Source organism: Zalophus californianus, chromosome 7 (assembly GCF_009762305.2).
Source record: "Zalophus californianus isolate mZalCal1 chromosome 7, mZalCal1.pri.v2, whole genome shotgun sequence".
In the NCBI taxonomy this organism is placed as follows: domain Eukaryota; kingdom Metazoa; phylum Chordata; class Mammalia; order Carnivora; family Otariidae; genus Zalophus; species Zalophus californianus.
The window spans coordinates 117,656,486-117,678,442 of record NC_045601.1 but is presented as its reverse complement, the minus strand read 5'-3'; the positions used below and the strand labels follow the sequence as shown (position 1 = coordinate 117,678,442).

Below are 21,957 nucleotides of genomic sequence, written 5' to 3'. Positions count from 1 at the left end.
TAACCAATAGGATCCAACAGTACATTAAAAGGATTATTCACCATGACCAAGTGGGATTATCCCTGGGCTGCAAGGTTGGGTCAACATCTGCAAATCAATCAATGTGATACAATACATTAACAAACGAAAGAACAAGAATCATATGATCCTCTCAATAGATGCAGAAAAAGCACTTGACAAAGTACAGCATCCTTTCTTGATCAAAACTCTTCAGAATATAGGGATAGAGGGTACATACCTCAATATCATAAAAGCCATCTATGAAAAACCTACAGCGAATATCATTCTCAATGGGGAAAGGCTGAGAGCTTTTCCCCTACGGTCAGGAACGCGGCAGGGATAGCCACTCTCACCACTACTATTCAACATAGTGTTAGAAGTCCTAGCCACAGCAATCAGAGAACAAAAAGAAATCAAAGGCATCCAAATCGGCAAAGAGGAAGTCAAACTCTCACTCTTTGCAGATGATATGATACTGTATGTGGAAAACCCAAAAGACTCCACCCCAAAACTGCTAGAACTCATACAGGAATTCAGTAAAGTGGCAGGATATAAAATCAATTCACAGAAATCAGTGGCATTCCTATACACCAACAACAAGACAGAAGAGAGACAAATCAGGAGTCGATCCCATTTACAATTGCACCCAAAACCATAAGATACCTAGGAATAAATCTAACCAAAGAGACAAAGGATCTGTACTCAGAAAACTATAAAATACTCATGAAAGAAATTGAGGAAGACCCAAAGAAATGGAAAAACGTTCCATGCTCATGGATTGGAAGAACAAACATTGTGAAGATGTCAATGCTACCTAGAGCAATCTACACATTCAATGCAATCCCCATCAAAATACCATCCACTTTTTTCAAAGAAATGGAACAAATCATCCTAAAATTTGTATGGAGCCAGAAAAGACCCCGAATAGCCAGAGGAATATTGAAAAGGAAAAGCATAGCTGGCGGCATCACAATTCTGGACTTCCAGCTCTATTACAAAGCTGTCATCATCAAGACAGTATGGTACTGGCACAAAAACAGACACATAGATCAATGGAACAGAATAGAGAGCCCACAAATGGACCCTCAACTCTATGGTCAAATAATCTTTGACAAAGCAGGAAAGAATGTCCAATGGAAAAAAAGACAGTCTCTTCAACAAATGGTGTTGGGGAAATTGGACAGCCACATGCAGAAGAATGAAACCATTTCCTTACACCACACACAAAAATAGACTCCAGATGGTTGAAAGACCTAAACGTGAGATAGGAGTCCATCAAAATCCTAAAGGAGAACACAGGTAGCAACCTCTTCGATCTCACCCGCAGCAACTTCTTCCTAGAAACATCGCCAAAAGCAAGGGAAGCAAGGGCAAAAATGAACTATTGGGATTTCATCAAGATAAAAGCTTTTGCATAGCAAAAGAAACAGTCCACAAAACCAAAAGACAACCGACAGAATGGGAGAAGATATTTGCAAATGACATATCAGATAAAGGGCTAATATTCAAAATATATAAAGAACTTATCAAACTCAACACCCAGAGAACAAATAATCCAATCAAGAAATGGGCAGAAGACATGAACAGACATTTTTGCAAAGAAGACGTCCAAATGGCCAACAGACACATGCAAATTGCTCAACATCACTCGGTATCAGGGAAATCCAAATTAAAACCTCAATGAGATACGACCTCACACCAGTCAGAATGGCTAAAATTAACAAGTCAGGAAATGACAGATGTTGGCGGGGATGCGGAGAAAGGGGAACCCTCCTATACTGTTGGTGGGAATGCAAGCTGGTGCAACCACTCTGGAAAACAGTATGGAGGTTCCTCAAACAGTTGAAAATAAGCTACCATATGATCCAGCAATTGCACTACTGGGTATTTACCCCAAAGATACAAATGTAGGGATCCGAAGGGGTACGTGCACCCCAATGTTTATAGCAGCAATGTCCACAATAGCCAAACTGTGGAAAGGGCCAAGATGTCCATCGACAGATGAATGGATAAAGAGGTGGTGTATATACACAATGGAATATTATGCAGCCATCAAAAGGAATGAGATCTTGCCATTTGCAACAACGTGGATGGAACTGGAGGGTGTTTTGCTGAGTGCAATAAGTCAATCGGATAAAGACATTTATCCTGTGACCTCACTGATATGAGGAATTCTTAATCTCAGGAAACAAACTGAGGGTTGCTGGAGTGGTGGGTGGTGGGAGGGATGGGGTGGCCGGGTGATAGACATTAGGGAGGGTATTTGCTATGGTGAGCACTGTGAATTGTGCAAGACTGTTGAATCACAGATCTGTACTTCTGAAACAAATAATGCAATATATGTTAAGAAAAGAAAAGAAGAAGAAGATAGCAGGAGGGGAAAATGAAGGGGAGTAAGTCGGAGGGGGAGACGAACCATATGAGACGATGGACTCTGAAAAACAAACTGAGGGTTCTAGAGGGGAGGGGAGTGGGGGTTTGGGTTAGCCTGGTGATGGGTATTAAAGAGGGCACATTCTGCGTGGAGCACTGAGTGTTATGCGCAAATAATGAATCATGGAACACTACATCAAAAACTAATGATGTAATGTATGGTGATTAACATAACAATAAAAATTTTTTTAAAAATTGTTAGATCTTCTTGTTGGATTGTCCCCTTTATTATGATGTAGTGCCCTTCTTCATCTCTTGTTACAGTCTGTGTTAAAGTCTACTTTGCCCCATATAACTATTGCTACTCTAGCTTTCTTTTGACATTCATTTGCATGACATACATTTCCATCCCTCACTTTCAATCTGCATGTGTCTTTAGGTCTGAAATGATTCTCTTGTAGGCAGCATATAGATGGGTTTTATTTTTTTATCCATTCTGACAGCATATGTCTTTTGATGACAGCAAATGCTTTTGAAGCATTTAGTCCATTTACATTCAGAATAATTATTGATAGATATGTATTTAGTGCCTTTGAAAAAAATATTTTATTTACTTATTTGAGAGACAGAAAAAGAGAGAGAGCACTAGCCGGTGGGGGAGGGGCAGAAGGAGAAACAGACTCCCTGCTGTGCAGGGCGCCTGACAGAGGGCTGGATGCCAGGACCCTGAAATCATGACCTGAGCAAAGGCAGTGTGCCCCAGGCATTCTTCAAATCACTATTCCCATGCCATCTGTACCTGGATTGTTTGCCCACCTTATATTCACAAGCAGCACAGTGCCCTCTGGGCTCCATCCCAACTAAGCCCACTGACCTTTAACTCCAGGGTTTAAGCCCTGCTGGTTACAAGAACTCATGAAATTCAGCACCTGTTATTTTCCCAGCCAATGGCTTTGGGGAAATGTTCTCCTTGTCCATTTCCCTGTGTGCTCTACTCTCTTTTTACCTTCTCTGCAATGGTGGCTCCCTTCCTTCTGTAGCACCTGTGATCCATTTCTCCCATAAACCACCATCTCTTCTACCTTCTTCAAAGTGACCTCTTCTCTCCCTTTACTTGTGAAATTTGTTCTGTCAGTCTTCAGATTGATTCCTGGGGTATTTAGGATGATTTAATAGTTATCTTGCTGTGTTTGTAGGATGAGATGAGCTTAGGGTCTTCCAACTCCACTGCTATCTTCCCATCAAAACCTTTAAACACTTTGATTTCTAACCTACATTTTAAAATTAAATCACATCCTATGTAACTTTTCTCCAGTAACAATTATTTTTCTTTTCTCCTACACCAACATTCTATGGAATGTAGGGGAGGATTGGTGTTTTGCAAATTCATGGGCCTGAGCTTCAATTTGGCATTCAAAAATTTCATCAAATAATTTATCAGTGTCCTTTATGCCCACTACATCCCTTTTAAACCTTCGATAACACCTTTCAAAACTTATGTCCTTAATTATTCAGTCTTCATGCCTTTGGCCTTTTAATCCATACAACAGTTTCTCTTCTTACACAGTGTAAAATCCTTAAACATTCTGCCTTTCTATCACAAATTCATGTCTTCTTTTGATTTTTGTTTCCTTTCATAGTTAGAATGATGTTCTACTTATAAATTTTCTTTCCCTTTCTTGATTAAAAATCTTATTTCCTTAGATTATTTTCTCTTTAAAAATTTGCTTTATCACTTAGCACTCCCTCTCTAATTTTTTTCCATTTCCCCTTTACTCTTCCTTCTTCATATAAAAGTACTTAGTTCACACCATTATTAATAAAAAACTGCACTTATGGCGTAAAAGTCAAAATCAAAAGAAAAAAGCAAAATCAAGTTTTTTATTATATGCAGTGTCTCCATATATTTTTATCATCAAGTCACTTAGAGAGAAAAAAAGCACTATGAATAATTACATTAAAGAAAATGGGACACATGACAATCTAATCATATGTCAATTCATGTTTTTTTAATCCAACCTTACATTTTTATTCAAATTCCTTGAAGTAGTTGACTATAATGGCTGCTCTCAATGGAGGTGATTTTGCCCACCAAGGGACATTTGCCAATTTCTCTTGATATTTTTCCTTCTTATAACTTGGGATATTGCTATTGACATCTGGTGGTAGAGACCATGGAAGTTGTTGAATATCTATAGTATACAGGCCATTCTCCCACAACAAAGAATTATCCAGACCAATATGTCAGTAGTGGTGATGATGAGAAACCTGATCTATAATAGTTTATATTTTCCCAGGCTAATCTATTGCTAAGATTTCAATGAAGGCTTTGAACATGTTCCTATACATAACTTCTGAAATCTAAACCATCTTTGTTATCTGTGATACTGCATATTCTTGTCAGTTTTCTTTCTTTCACCAGAGCAACCCTTCTCAATCCAAATTTTAAGAGAAAATTAAGCCCTACTGACTTAAAACATCCATTTTATGTAATGAATTAACTTTTCTCCTACATATTTAGATGTTACTAGTTATTTATATTCCTTTGAGAATGGACAGAATAGTCACTCAAATATTTTTCTGTAGGGCCTAATTCTTTTGTGGAACCTCAGCCAAGAAATGGTACTAGAACATTATGAAGAGACATAGTGAAGAAAAAAATTCAGTAGGAAAAATAGAAAACAAATATGAAATGCTTAAAAAAGAAAAATGACAATAAAAACTAAGTATAATTTAACTGAACTCTCCAGATAAAAGACAAATATATCTATATTGAATTAAAAAATTAAGCTCCTGGAGTATTACACTGTATAATATTAATAATTAAATCATAAGACCGAAGAGGCAGAAAGTTATAAAATAAAGGAATACACATGGTTATATCATTTAAAGAAAAGGGTTATATGAAGAGTTATAAATTATTATAGTATATACCAAAGTAAAGCAGTTGTAACTTTAAGTAAATGGAAAAAATTAATCTTTAAGGCAAAGGCATTTTGAAAAAGAAATAGAAACAATACATATTAAGAATTCAATTCACAGGAATGAACACAGTTCTAAACTTGTATGTGTCAAATAATAAAATTTCAATATATACTACTATTGAAAGAATATAAAATTTATAAAACCGGTATCATTATGATGGGTTTTATTAAAATTTACCCTGTACTTATAAATTGGACAGATGTTACTTAGTTGAAGATGTAGGAAGATTTCAGTAAAACATATACCAAGTTAGATATTGTAATTTTATTGATTTAGTTTACATCTAGAATAACATTCTTATATTTTTGAGTTTTGACAAAAATATACAACTCTGTTTCTACCACCCAAAAAAGGAATAGAATTTTGATCATCCCAGGAAGCTTTCTTATGCCCCTTTCCAGTCCATTCCTCTACTCTGAAGCAAATATTGTTTTGATTTCATTCACTATAACTGTTTAATGTTGTTGAGTCTATCAGAACTTTGTTTCTTTTATTGCTATTATTTCATTATGTGAATATATGACAAATGTTTATCCATTTACTTATCGATAGATGTTTTTGTTATTTCTAGTGTTTGGCCTTTATGAATAATTCTGCTTTAACATTGTTGTACAACTCTTTTGTGGATATTTGTTTACATTTTGCTTAAGTAAATATCATGACTGAAATTATCAACTCATACTAGAGAAATAAGTTTAAATTTATAAGACACTGACAAATTGAATTCTAACTGGTTGTACCATTTTATATTCCCACCATCGGTGTTTGAATATATTATAGTGCAATGTAAAAACCAGGGAATTATCAGGGATACAACTCACACCTCTTATTCAGGTATCACCAGTTTCACATGCACTTGTATTTGTGTGTGTGTAGTTCCATGCAATTTTATCACATGCATGAATTCATATAGCCACCAGCTCAATCACAACACAGAGCTGTTGCATCACTACAAAAGATTTCCCTCATGTTATCCGTTTGTGGCCATACTATATAGCCATACTCATTCTTTCCCCAGTTCCTAACTCCTGGCAATAGCTAAACTCTTCTCCATCTCTTTAATTTTATCATTTTGAGAGGAAGTTTTTCCTGGATGCATATGGAGAAATATGAAGAATTTGGACCATTAATGAAATTAGCATACCACTCAGGAATATAGCACATTAAAAAGTGGTAACTGTTAAAGGAAAAGAAAACATTAGCAGTAGATGGGGACTACTGGCAGCTGCAGGAAGGAGTGGGGTTCTATTTGAGCGGGTCAGCCTGGACAGGCCTTTGTGAGAAGATAATACTTGAATGGAACTGGAGGAGGTAAGGGAGTTATCTAAGTGGATTTCTGGATGAAGAAGTTTCCAGTCAGAGGAAACAACTACAACAACAGTCCATAAGACAGGAACATGCCTGGTGTTTTTAAGGAATGGAAAGAGGCTGATGTGACTAGTGTGAAGGAGCCAGGAGTACAGTAATTGGAGAAGAGGTCAGAAAATGAACAGATCATATGACATCCATTAACATAACTTTGACTTTAAGTTGAGTGAAATAGGGAGATGCTATTGATCATTGAGTAGAAAAATGCCATGTTCCAACTTATGTCTCTAGTAAAACATGCAACAGTTATTACTGTTGTTGTATTAAGATTAGTCAGTAGGAGGAGGAAAAGAACAAGGAAACTATTGTTAAAGTGATCCAGGCAATAATTGATGGTATGTCTAGTTTGTGAGCTGCTAAAGTGGTGAAATGTGTTTGAATCTGGAGCAGTTTTTTTCCCCTGGCAGTAAGGGATGATTGCAGAGAAATATCAATGCCTAGGCATTAAGGAGAACATAAATGTGGGGATGAGATATCATGCAGACCAGAGTTAAAAGGACTAAGAATGCATCTGAGACAATGTCTGGAAACCAGAGAGAGGAAGAAAGGTGAACAGAAAGAGAATGGAAGGGGTTGTCAGAAAAGAAACCTCTATCTAACTGCATAGTTGTTTATTGATTAACTAGAGGGCTCCTAAGTGGCAATTATTTATATAAGAGTTTATTAAATGAGAGTGTAAGTTGGCCTAGTGTGGTAGATCATAATCTTAAACACTTTGCTTTGCTATTTGCTTTCCTTGTTGATTGTTTTTAATCCATACTCTGTACGTGCACACACTTTTTCCTTCCTTTCAACTTCCAGAATCTTGGTCTCAAGCCCACGTGGCTTAGCCATGATCTAAAAGAGAAGTCAGTCACATGACTGAGATATCTGGGTCTAACCAATTGGTAAGCCTTAGTTCTGATTCCATCTCCCAACTTTTGGAAAACGGGAATGTAGCATATCTTAGTATTTCAATCATAAATTCTGATCAAAGGATATATTTTAGAGTTGGGAAGTTTCAGTGAATATTGGAATAAAGGGAATAAAGCTCATGTGAAAGTGAAATAATTGTATATTTAGCCACTGCAAAAATATTCCACAGTTAAATTGTTGGAATTCATGAATTTACCAAGGTTATTAGATATAAGAATAATATTTAAGAGCTAAGGCATTTCTTTAGAACCAAAACATACAGAACATACAATTTAAAAAAGATATACAAGTCACATTATCATCAAAATAATAAAATACTTAGAAATAGTATTCTTATATCTAATAATCTTGGTAAACTCATTAATGCCAATAATTTAACTGTGAATTTTTTGTAGTTCTTAAATATACAATTATTTCACTTGTACTTGAATAAATACTAAGAAAAAGGCTCAAAACGTCAATATTCTAAGTTGATGTTTAAAATATCTATTATTAAAGAGATGTAAATCATTACAAAATTGATCTATGGATTCAGTGAAATCTCAAACAAAACCTAAGCATAAGACTTCTGCTTTGGACCAAGATAGAGTAATAGGGGCTTGAAACAACAACAACAAATTGTATAAAATACATGAAACAATAATTTTTGAGACATTGGGCATCAGACATTGAAGGACAATGAGCTGAGAGATAGAAAATAAATAAGGTAAACCCTATAATTGCCCCAGCTGACTGCCTAGAGAAAGTTTCTAGAACCCCAGAAGAACCTACCTTTCTTTCTGATTTGTGAATCAATCTGGGGAACCAAAAGAGACTAGGGTTTGCAAAGTGCCAGAGAAGAAATAACTGCATACACAGAGGGAAAGAACATCCCGGAGATGTGCAGACGGTTCCCCTTAAGTCTTCAGCTGATCATTGAACAGTATATATATATAAAACTGCCCAAGGTTGGAGAAGGAACCATCCGAGAAGATTAGAGGGAACAATCAATGCTAGCCACACAGGGTCCAGAATAGTTCTAGTTTCCAACAGTCAAAAAGGAAAACCTCACAACTCATGAGACATCAGGTAGAGTACTGAGAACAGTTTTACTTTAGTGGTGTGGAGAATTTAGCTCTACACTAAACATAGTTTTAGATTCTGCCTAACAATCCTAAAAACAATGCCCAAAAGGATCAAATCATACCAAGGAACTGTGTCTTAGAACAAATCTCAAAACTATTTATGGAATGCAAAAATATCTACCACCTAATAAGGGAAATTCACAATATTTGGCATCCAATTGAAAGTTACCAGCAATACAAAGAAACAAGAAAATATGAACTACAAGTAGGAGAAAATTCAATCAATAGACAAGTAACCAGAAATGACATAGATGATAGAATTAGTAGATAAAGACATTAAAAATTAGTATAATTATATTTCATATGTTCAAGAAGCTAGATGAAAGACTGACTATGTTAAGTAGATACATAGAAGATATATGTTAAAAGGCTCAAATCAAAATTCTGGATAGGAAAACTAAAATGTTTGACATGAAAACTACACTAGATGGGATTAGCTGCAGGAGAGATGTTGCAGAAGAAAAGATTAGTGAATTTGAAGACAGAGGCAATCCAAAATGAGATACTGAGAATATAAGTTGGGAAAAAAATAAAGAGTGCATCAATGAGCTGTGAGATAATTCAAATGGGCCAAAATATCTGATTTGAAGAAATAATGACCCAGATTTTTACAAATTTGATGCAAAACAAATCCAAATATTTGTATCTCTACTAATACTAAAAATAAAGAAAACTAAACCAAAGCACATCATAATCAAATTTCTCAAAACCAGTGACAAAAAATCTTAAAAGCAGCCAGAGGAAAAAAGCAACATTATATAAAGTGAACAAATATAAAAATGACAGCAGATTTCTCACTTAAAATAGTATAAGCCAGATGTGAGAGGAATAGTATTTTTAAAGTATGAAAAGAAAAAAATGGGGCACCTGGGTGGCTCAGTTGGTTAAGTGTCTGCCTTTTGCTCAGGTCATGATCCCAGAGTCCTGGGATCTGAGTCCCACATCTTGGAATATTCAAGCTTCCTGCTCAGCAGGGTGTCTGCTTCTCCCTCTTCCTCTGCCCCTCCCCCTCACTCTCTCTCTCTCTCTCTCTCTGGCTCTCTCTCAAATAAGGAAATAAAATCTTAAAAAAAGAAAAAGAAAAAAATCATTGCCATCCTAAGGTTTATGTGATTTTAGGAAATACCAAATAGCTAAAACAATCTGAAAAAGAACAAAGAGGCTGTGTCTGACTCTAGCTCTCACAACCATGGCAGTACAATGAACTCCATAGAGACAGTTCCAGGGCAAGTGAGAGCTAGACAGCACTGGACAGTTCTGTGCCTCACTGAGAAGATAATTAAGCATGTGCAGAGGAGGTCCTAAGAAGCAAAGAGGAAAATGTCATCATATGCATTCTTTGTGCAAATTTGCCAAGAGGGGCACAAGAAGGAGCACCTAGATGCTTCATTCAACTTCTCAGAGTTTTCTAAGAAGTGCTCAGAAAGGTGGAAGATCCTGTCTGCTAAAGAGGAAGGAAAATTTGAAGACATGGCAAAGGCAAACAAGAGAAATGAAAACTTATATCTTCCCTAAAGGAGAAACCAAAAAAGTTCTAGGATCCCAATGCACCCAAGAGGCCTTCTTCAGCCTTTTTTTGTTTTGTTCTAAGTATCAACCAAAAATCAAAGGAGAACATCCTGACCTATCCATTGGTGATGTTGCAAAGAAACTGGGAGAAATGTGGAATAACACTACTGCAGATAACAAGCAGCCTTACGAAAAGAAGGCTGCTAAGCTGAAAGAAAAATACAAAAAGGATATTGCTGCGTAGTGAGCTAAAAGAAAGCCTGATGCAGCAAAAAAAAAAGGAGTCATCAAGGCTGTATAAAGCAAGAAAAAGAAGGAAGAGGAAGACAAGGAAGATGAAGAGCAGGCAGAGGAAGATGAAGAAGATGCAGATGAAGCAGAAGATGATGATGAATAAGTTAGTTCTAGCACAGTTTTTTTAATATATAAAGTATTAATACCCCTGTAAATACTCATTCCTTTTAAAGAAAAAAATTGAAATGTAAGACTTTGTAAGATATGTTTTTAAATTGTACAGTGTCTTTTTTTGTATAGTTAACATACTACCAAATGTGTCTTTAGATACCTTTGTCTTGGTGATATTTTTAGTAGCCACTAATCTTGCCTGGTACAGTATGGGGGTTGGAAATTGGCATGGACATTTAAAGCAGGTTCTTGCTGGTGCACAGCACAAATTCATTATATATTCATTGTATATATTTCAGTTGTCTCTGATGCAACTTATATGAAATAATTGTTGTTCTGTTAACTGAATACCAGTCTGTAATTTGAAAAAAAAGTTACAGCTGCTTTGTTGACATTCTGAATGCTTCTAAATAAATACAATTTTTTAATATAAAAAAACCCCACAAAAATGGTGGACTCACACTTCATAATCTAAAATCTTGCCACAAAGCCACAGTAATCAAAACAGAGTGGTACTGGCATAAGGATAGACATGTAGAGTAATGACACAGAACAGAGACTCCAGAAGTAACCTCTCACATATATGGTAAAATAATTTTCAGTAAGGTTGCCAAGATCATTCAATGTGAAAAGAATTGTTACACGGTGTGAAAATTTGACATCCATATGCTAAAGAATGAATTCAGACCCCTACCTTACACCATATACAAAAATTAATTCAAAATGTACCAAAATCCTAAATTTGAGAGCTAAAACTATAAAACTATTGGAAAAAAAAAGAAGATAAAATCTTCATGACTTTGGATTTGTCAATGGTTTATTCAATATGACATCAACAGCCAGGCAACAAAAGAACAATTACATAAATTAGACTATTTTAATTTTTGTACATGAAAGGACACTATCAAGAGAAAGAAAACACAACCCACAGAATGGATTGCACAGATGAAAAAAATCTAATTACAATAGTAGTAAGTCAAAGCTAATAATAAATCAAAGCCATAATACATAATGAACAAATACAGTTTAATTCACTACATTAGCAGAATAAAACAAAAACAAAATTAAAACAAACAATGCACAAGTAACCACAAAACTATGTGACCATAGATGGTGCAAAATTTTTTGACAATAAAAGACAAGGAATGAAAATAAAATTATAAAAGAAATGAAATGTGTCCACAATAGACTTTAAAGTGCATGTCTTTAGCAACTTTATTCATAATAGCCAAAACATAGAAACATCCGAAATGCCCATCAGCAGGAAAATGGGTGGAAAAATTGTGGCTGTTCATATAATGGAATTCAATTCAAAAATATAAAAGGAATAAACTATTGACATATAAAATAGTTTATACCATAACATGGTCTCAACAACACTGTATTGAGAGAAATTAAATACAATAGTGTGTTATTACAATTATAAGAAGTTCATGAAAAGGCCAAACTAAAAACCTTAATGATAGAAATTAGACCATGGTTGCCTGGGGAAAATTGATATTCTAAATCTTGATTGAGGTATGGGTTATTTGGATATGTACATTTGTCAACATTTACCAAAGTTTATACTTAAGATCTGGGCTTATAAAGACGTATGTCTGTAAATTACAGTCAATCATAAAAAAAAAAGGAGGTACTTCAACAATTTTTAGGATGAGGGCAGAAACCCCAGACAATCCTATTAGACTTTTAAGACTACTGAATTATAAGGAAGACACATCCTAGTTCACTTTATAACATTAATATATGGGTTGGAAGAGAGAAAAAAATTATTTTTCACCCTTTCATTGTAAGCATGCTTTCTCATATCCACGATTTCTTCAGTCTCATATTTTTGAAAATTCTGCTTCACAAATATGGGACAAAAGCCCTAAAATTCTCCCCTAGGAATATCATGTTTTCAAAATAAGGAAATCATATTTTATTACTATATTCCTGTAGCAGTAAGATATAATTTTCTCTGGAAAATATGATGATCCCTCTATTTCATGTGAGAAACAGAATTAGAAACAGGGAGAATAAGGTTGATTAAAAAAATGCAAAACCACTGTCAGTACTGGGGTAGCAAATAATGAAAATGTTTTGCTTTCTAGGAAGATGTGATAATCAGCCTCCACAATGGCTCCTAATGTCCCTCAACCCACTCTTGTACAGTCTTCTCCCACACTTTATCAGAATTGGTCTGGACCTCGCTATGATCAACTGAAACAGTGGAAGTGATGGTATACCACTTCCAAGAACAGGCTATGGAAGACATTGCAGCTCTGATCCCTTTCTTTCATTGGTTGCTTAGCTGCATGTCTTGAATACTAGGTAGTTCAGTGGAAAGGTGCACATGATGAGGAACTGAGGTCTGTAGTCAACAGCCATGTGAATGAACTTTCTTGCAAGTAGATCCACCAGCCCCAGTCAAGCCTTCAGATGACTGCAGCTTTAGCCAAAACCTTAACTGCAAGCTTATGACAGACTATAAGCCAAACTACCCAGCTAAACTGCTCCCCACTTTCTGACCTGAGAAATAATATGCATTTGTTGTTTTAAGCTACTAAGTTTTGGGGTAATTTGTTATACAGTAGTAGAGAGCTAATTCACTGGGACCCTGTCATAATCTCTGTGGATTACAGTTACTCACCACCATGGTCCCAGAAATACATGCCTATGTCCAGAATTCACCCAGTAGTTTTTCTTTAAATGTAGCAGCTTTTCACTTAATATATCACTTTCTTTCTGGTTGAATACATTACATATTTGAAGATGCAGAATAGCCTGCCTTGACCCTCAAGATTAGTCTCCATCTCCTCTGATACAAGAATCTGGCTGCTGTTTCCAAAATACTGCTCATCATGGCATTATCCTGGCTCAAAGTTTAATTGATAAATCATAGACATTTATTCTATTATAGAGAACTGGTAATTTCCATGTGAGATTCTGCCTCCCACAAATGCCAATTTCCCTTGTTCTACCTGTCTGCCCAAAAGCATAAGGCAATAATGGGAAGGAATTGAGAAGGAGAAACTGGGGGCACCAAATTCTTATAGGACTATTGGGTATTTCTGCCTTGTACCTCATTTTATCCTGGTTATAGATGCCTTGGGCCTAAGCACAGGGTAATTTTGGACAGCACAATCATGTGCTTTACCCCATGTAAATTGGCAATCAGAAGTATGGAAAATGTTTTAAGTCTTTTGAAAATACCTGAAAGAGAAAGAGAATTTTCCCTCTTTTCCCTCAAGGAACCTATTGATGGGGAGAGAAAACTTGCCTGGAAGGAATGTCCTCACCAGTGTTATTTTCCAAGAACGTTCACCCAAAGCCTAAAGCAGAACTTATCTATGCTATTTGCCTCAATCTTCTTTAGGCAGTGACAACTGGAGTCTTACTTTCTTCAAACTTTCTCACCTGTCCAGCTTTATGGAAAGATGCTTTATTTTATTTTCTCCTCTCTTCCCCAACCTTATAGAAAGACCATGAATAATCCTAATACAGGAAATCCCAATTATCTCCTATTGTTCTTGAATTAATATAATTCATAGCATCTCTTAACAGCCTTGGGTGGAGTGAAAAAGCAGGCAAAGGCAATGGGGTTGGGGAAAGAACTACAGACTTCTTTTATATCACGACCATCAAAAGTATAAAATTAATCCCAAATTCTGCTTAGTAAAATTACAAAAATTTAAAAATTTTTGGTCAGCCAACAAGCCATGTACCAATTCTCATTGTCCTTGCTTAGAAATATATATTGTAAGTGGCACAGCACAATAAAGACTGGCATCGAAGTTCATTTGACTACTCAACTGGATTGAAATATTAACCCTACTTCTTGATCAGCAGTGCTCAAGTCCAACTTCCTGCTAGCTTTACCTGAAGAGCTTTATAAAAAAGTACCATTACCAAGGTCACACCTCAGACTAATCAAATGGAAATTTCTTGGGAGTGGGGGAGAAGAATAGAAGGGAGGGTTATGAATCGGTAATTTAAAAAATATTCTCAAGTGATTATACTCTGCACCCAGGATTAAGAACCACAGGCCTCAGGCAGACATCACCAAATCTCCTATTCCTTATCTAGTAGCTCAGGCTAAACCTTCAAGACAGGATGAGGTGGAAGGGAGTGCATTGTTCAAGGACCCTCTTATCACACTGACCACAATGGGAAAAAACAGGAAATATTTGAACTCTGTTCTTCTCATTATGAGTTTCACCCACAATTAACTGAATGTTCTTTATCAATATCGCTATCTTCAGGAGTATAAAGATACTGAGGTGCCTCATAAAACTTTTGGATGTTACTAAAAATCAAAAGGGTAATTAAAGTATAATTGGCCTTGGAGTAAAGATATGGTAGAGTCCTTTGGTTCTATCTTGAATGTGTTATTTCATTTTTTTATCTCCTAAATACTCTGACTTCAAATAATATATTAGGCAAGAGTGATCTTTGAAATGGAATTGCAAGAATAAGTGCTAGCTTATGAAGAAATTGAAGTTCATTACTCTGTAATTACACCAAATAAAATTTATAGCCATCTTATAAATATAGAGAAGCCAGCCCAGATTGCCTTATGATGTAGAAAACAAAGGCAAAAGAAATATAGAAAAAATTAAACTTTTTTTATAACTTACAGCCAGCCCATTGACAAGTACTTGGGACAGGCAAGGTGACCTTCCTCTGGGACCCCAACTGCTTCGATGTTAATACTTTGCTAAAGGGAAAAAATCTTTAACTTGACATTAGCCTGACCTCCAGGATCCTGTAAAAAGTCCCTTAAGAAACTTCCTTTATCTCTACTCCCCCAAGATATATGCTAGCAATCATTCTTTAAACATGTGGCCCACTGATATACATCCAAAGAGTCTCATGACTAAGGTTTTATTAGACAGTAGTAAATGACCCTCAAGATGCTGGAAACTTTGCTTCCTAATTCCTTAGAGGCTTATGCTATCCCTAATCCCCTCCCAACTTGAAAGTGTATAATCAGCCACTCTTCACAACCCCAGTGCAGCTCTTTCTGCCCATGGGTCCTCTCTCCGTGCTATAATAAAACCACCCTTTTTGCACCAGACATTGCAAAAATTCTTTCTTGACTGTTTGCTCCCAAACCCCAACTTTTACATCACTTATATCTGCTATATTAACTAGTCTATTTAATATTTTTTTCTGACTTGTTCATAGATAAATTAGAGAATTGTGAGTTCTACCTGTCATTCTAGCATGTAAATTTATAAATTCATTGTAGATAATCTGGTCAGAACCCTCATTTTTTCTGACTTGAAAAATCCTGTAAAGCTCAGTATACTGGAGTATCCAGTTTTTCATTTCAACTTGTAATCTTTAGAAAAATCTTATGATTTCAGGTCTATTGATAACCACTTAAATTTCATCTCTATATCCAAATTGTGGGATTTTAAAGGTCATGGTCTGAAATATAGGCTGCTGAACATTTTAGACATCTCTTTTGTGTCTGTGAGCTCACAAAGGCATTTCTTGTAAAGAAGAAGAAAAGAAGAAGAAGTATAAGGAGAAAAAGAAGAAATTCCAATTCCAGCCAGGCTACTAGTGTCTTAGATACCATTTTTAAATCTCCAAAACAAATGGCTTGATTTTATCCTTTGTGGGCTTTCCAAAATTATAAATGTAGCTTCATCATTACTTAATAAGAGGTAACTTCTGGTGTTTTTTGTTTTGTTTTTAATAGTTCCCAATGAATGCTTGAGTATGGGAGGGAGGAGTGCATAGATGGTTATAAGAGAAGTACCCTCAATAAAGAGGACTGCAATATAAGGGGATTTGCATGGTAATGGCCAAAAAAATATTTGTCTGCACTGCATCCTAACATTTAGAATTACTAGTGTCAGGATAGCTTCATACTCTGTGTTTTAAACACTTTCTCTGTAGCAGATAGTGAACGCTAGAACTGAACTAGTTAAGAGTTTGAAGTCTAGATTTACCATATTACAGTTTATACATTTTAAGTCTTGCTTTTCTCATCTATAAAATGGGAATGATATAAAATTTACAAGGTATTGTAAAGATCTAATAAAATGTTATACAGGAAATTTAGTATAATGTAAATTGGGCACTATGAAAACACTCACTATTAGTTTGGGTTTTAATTATTAATTTCAGAGGATACTGGTGTTAACCAGAAGGCCAGGCCCAACATGGAGTCACTTGCCCCCAGGAGAGCAAACCAAGACTTAATTGCAGTTTCAACTTGCCAGGAGTGGAATTTTAACCCAATCCATCTGGAATTTTCCAGTCAGTACCAATGAGGTGATTTGTCACAAGGACCCTCAATCTCCCAAAGGAAGATGAGGTAATCTACCTAGTAAGCCCCCCTGCCCTTATCCCTCTGGAACATGACCATGCCTGAAACAATTCCTTCTTTTCTTTTGCTAATAGCATCTTCAGCATATTTCTTCCATTGATGTTTAACTATGACAAACTACTAACACATTTTTGTAAGCAGTTGTCTGAGAATACATATAAATGCCATTTTTATAACTTTATAATCTGACACCATGGTCCACCAAAAAAGCCCTAGGATTAATTTATGGGCAAATTATATTTCTCTTATCTTTGGTTCCTCCCTAACTTTATTATTAATACAAAAGATTTCAATTTTATAACTATGCATCCTTGGTTCACCTGTTTAGCTCTCTTAGAGTAAATGAATTAATGATTAACTTCATAAATCAGCCAAGACATTCACACCCCCCTCAAAAAAATTATTGCACAGTTAACTGATGAGGGAGCAGAAGGCTAGCTGAAGACAAAGCACAAGATGACACACTGCAACATCCCACCACACTCCTGGGTGGGACATGAGTAACATTCTTCCAGGAATCTCCCAACTATCTTAATGTTAATGCCTTGCTAAAGGGAAAAACAACCTTAATTGGACAATGGCAAGGCCTTGGTATCCTGTGAGTCTTTAACATATGAAAATCCTTTTGAAAACCTCCCTTTTCCTTAACTCCCCCAACCCCCAAGTATATAGTCAGCCACCCCTTACAACCCCAGGGCAGCAGCCCTTTCTGCCCACCTGTCCTGTCCCTGTATTTTAATAAAACCACCATTTTGCACCAAAGATGTCTCAAGAGTTCTTTCTTGGTCATTGGCTCCAGACCTCACCCCACCAAACCTCACCTGTATTCCAAAACCCATCATTAACCATTTCTTTCTCTTAAACTGGCAGAAATTCTGTTCATAACAGTATATATTACATGATTCTAGATATCCAACAACACAATATTTCAGGAATGAATGTGATTTTCACAAATAAATCTAGATGCAGAGATTGTAGTTTTGATGTACAAAATCAAGAAGACAGTGGAATATTGTACACCCGAAACTAACATAACACTGTATATTGACTATACTGGAATTAAAATTTTAAAAAAATAAATAAAAAAGACAGTGGAATGCCCTTGTGTATGGGATATGGAACAGAGAATTGACTTCAGAGAATAGATTTATATGATATCACTGGCAGCATTTGCCATAAGCAATGGCATAGGTTGCCTGAAAAAAGCAGAAGGAAAAGAAAATCCTTGTAGTTACCAAAGATAATTTCACACATATTAATCATTCAACAATAATAAATAATATCAATATATGTTAGAAATTTGTATTTTAAAAAATGATGAAAAATCTCAAAGCTTCTGCTTTGTCCTCAGCCAAACTTCTGCTCCCTCATCAGTTTCTCAAAAGAATTTTGGGGTTCTCAGGGGAAAATTAGGAAAGAATGCTTGGTGTGCCAATATAACTCATATTTATTTTAAGATATAGGAGTAGAAAATACCAATTATGGTACGTTGGAAAAATCTCACCCTACTTTGTTTCACATTGGCCATGGTGTATATATAACTTTTATTTTTTTAGTAAAAAATTACTCTTTGAATCCTGCTGTTTCCTCCTCTTTTTTATGTGTTCTCACTGGGGACTGCGTTTATTCTTCTGGGATAGGGAAACAGAAGGGACCCCATAGGAAAAGAAAAAACAAAACCCTTCTTACCTGCACTCTCACCTTACACATGCCTTATGGTTCAGATAATGTGTCCTTATTACAAAGGTCAAGGAGTTAATGATATCTTTGGAGTCTTCCAGTGCAATAGATAATATCTAAGAAATGACTGCGTGGAATGTCATTTACATTTTCCAGAACACTGACTCACCATGACCCCTGGTTCCCAGATATAGGCGACATACTGTCGCCTATTGTCTTTGTTCCTGTCTTTGTTCCTGATGCAGTTCCTGGATGCCGGAGAAGACACGTACACCAGACCGTAATTCTTTTTTTTTTAATTTTTTATTGTTATGTTAATCACCATACATTACATCATTAGTTTTTAATGTAGTGTTCCACGATTCATTGTGCATTATACCAGGTGCTCCACGCAGAACGTGCCCTCTTTAATACCAATCACCAGGCTAACCCATCCCCCTAACCCCCTCCCCTCTAGAACCCTCAGTTTGTTATTCAGAGTCCATCATCTCTCATGGTTCCTCTCCCCTCCGATTTCCCCCCCTTCATTCTTCCCCTCCTACTATCTTCTTCTTTTTCTTTTTTCTTAACATATATTGCATTATTTGTTTCAGAGGTACAGATCTGTGATTCAACAGTCTTACACAATTCACAGTGCTCACCATAGCACATACCCTCCCCAATGTCTATCACCCAGCCACCCAATCCCTCCCACCCCCCACCACTCCAGCAACCCTCAGTTTATTTCCTGAGATTAAGAATTCCTCATATTAGTGAGGTCATATGATACATGTATTTCTCAGATTGATTTATATCACTCAGCATAACACCCTCCAGTTCCATCCATGTCGTTACAAATGGCAAAATCTCATTCCTTCCAATGGCTGCATAATATTCCACTCTGTATATATACCATATCTTCTTTATCCATTCATCTGTCGATGGACATCTTGGCTCTTTCCACAGTTTGGCTATTGTGGACATTGCTGCGATAAACATTGGGGTGCTTGTACCCCTTCGGGTCCCTATATTTGTATCTTTGGGGTAAATACCCAGTAGTGCAATTGCTGGATCGTATGGTAGCTCTATTTTCAACTGTTTGAGGAACCTCCATACTGTTTCCCAGAGTGGTTGCACCAGCGGGCATTCCCACCAACAGTGTAGAAGGGTTCCCCTTTCTCCACATCCCCGCCAACATCTGTCATTTCCTGACTTGTTAATTTTAGCCATTCTGACTGGTGTGAGGTGGTATCTCATTGAGGTTTTGATTTGGATTTCCCTGATGCCAAGCACTTTTTCATATGTCTGTTGGCCGTTTGGATGTCTTCTTTGGAAAAATGTCTGCTCATGTCTTCTGCCCATTTCTTGATTGGATTATTTGTTCTTTAGGTGTTGAGTTTGATAAGTTCTTTATAAATTTTGGATACTAGCCCTTTATCTGATATGTCATTTGCAAATATTTTCTCCCATTCTGTCGGTTGCCTTTTGGTTTTGTTGACTGTTTCTTTTGCTGTGCAAAAGCTTTTTATCTTGATGAAATCCCGATAGTTCATTTTTGCCCTTGCTTCCCTTCCCTCTGGCGATGTTTCCAGGAAGAAGTTGCTGCGGTTGAGGTCGAAGAATTTGCTGCCTGTGTTCTCCTTTAGGATGTTGATGGACTCCTGTCTCACGTTTAGGTCTTCAACCATTTGGAGTCTATTTTTGTGTGTGGTGTAAGGAAAAAAAAGGTCCAGTTCCATTCTTCTGCATGTGGCTGTCCAATTTTCCCAAACCATTTTTGGAGAGACTATCTTTTTTCCACTGGACATTCTTTCGTGCTTTGTCAAAGATTAGTTGAACGTAAAGTTGAGGGTCCATTTCTGGGCTCTCTATTCTGTTCCAATGATCCATGTGTCTGTTTTTGTGCCAGTACCATCCTGTCTTGATGATTACAGCATTGTAATAGAGTTTGAAGTCCAGAATTGTGATGCCACCAGTTTTGCCTTACTTTTTCAACATTCCTCTGCCTATTAAGGGTCTTTCCTGGTTCCATACAAATTTAAGGATTATTTGTTCCATTTCTTTGAAAAAAGTGGATGGTATTTTGATAAGGATTGCTTTGAAATGTGTAGCTTGCTCTAGATAGCATTGACATCTTCACAATAATAGTTCTTCCAATCCATGAGCATGGAACATTTTTCCATTTCTTTGTGTCTTCCTCAATTTCTTTCAGGAGTATTTTATAGTTTTCTGAGTACAGATCCTTTGCCTCTTTGGTTAGATTTATTCCTAGATATCTTATGGTTTTGGGTACAATTGTAAATGGGATCGGCTCCTTAATTTCTCTTCTGTCTTGTTGTTGGTGTATAGGAATGCCACTGATTTCTGTGCATTGATTTTATATCCTGCCACTTTACTGAATTCCTGTATGAGTTCTAGCAGTTTTGGGGTGGAGTCTTTTGGATTTTCCACATAAAGTATCATATCTGCAAAGAGTGAGAGTTTGACTTCTTCTTTGCCAATTTGGATGACTTTGATTTCTTTTTGTTGTCTGATTGCTGTGGCTAGGACTTCTAATACTATGTTGAATAGCAGTGGTGAGAGTGGACATCCCTGCAGCATTCCTGACCTTAGGGGGAAAGCTCTCAGTTTTTCCCCATTAAGAATGATATTTGCTGTGGGTTTTTCATAGATGGCTTTTATGATATTGAGGTGTGTACCCTCTATCCCTATACTCTGAAGAGTTTTGATCAAGAAAGGATGCTGTACTTTGTCAAATGCTTTTTCTGCATCTATTGAGAGGATCATACGGTTCTTGTTCTTTCTTTGATTAATGTATTGTATCCTGTTGATTGATTTGCAGATGAACCAACCTTGCAGCCCAGAGATAAATCCCACTTGGTCGTGGGGAATAATCTTTTGAATGTACTGTTGGATCCTATTGGCTAGTATTTTGGTGAGAATTTTTGCATCCATGTTCATCAAGGATATTGTCTGTAATTCCCCTTTTTGATAGGGTCTTTGTCTGGTTTGGGGATCAAGGTAATGCTGGCCTCATAAAATGAGTTTGGAAGTTTTCCTTCCATTCTATTTTTTTGGAAGAGTTTCAGAAGAATAGGTATTAATTCTTCTTGAAATGTTTGGTAGAATTCTCCTGGGAAGCCATCTGGCCCTGGGCTTTTGTGTGTTGGGAGATTTTTGATGACTGCCTCAATTTCCTTAGTGGTTATAGGTCTGTTCAGGTTTCCTATTTCTTCCTGGTTCAGTTTTGGTAGTTGATACATCTCTAGGAATGCATCCATGTCTTCCAGGTTA

General features: G+C 36.4%; 1 long non-coding RNA gene and 1 pseudogene across 1 annotated transcript in view; both read left to right on the top strand.

Moving 5' to 3' along the window:
- The window catches only part of LOC118357222, a 35,190-nt gene that overhangs the window by 8,401 nt on the left and 4,832 nt on the right, over window positions 1–21,957 (top strand). The window lies entirely within an intron of this gene.
- LOC113927970 lies at window positions 10,051–10,671 on the top strand (annotated as a pseudogene).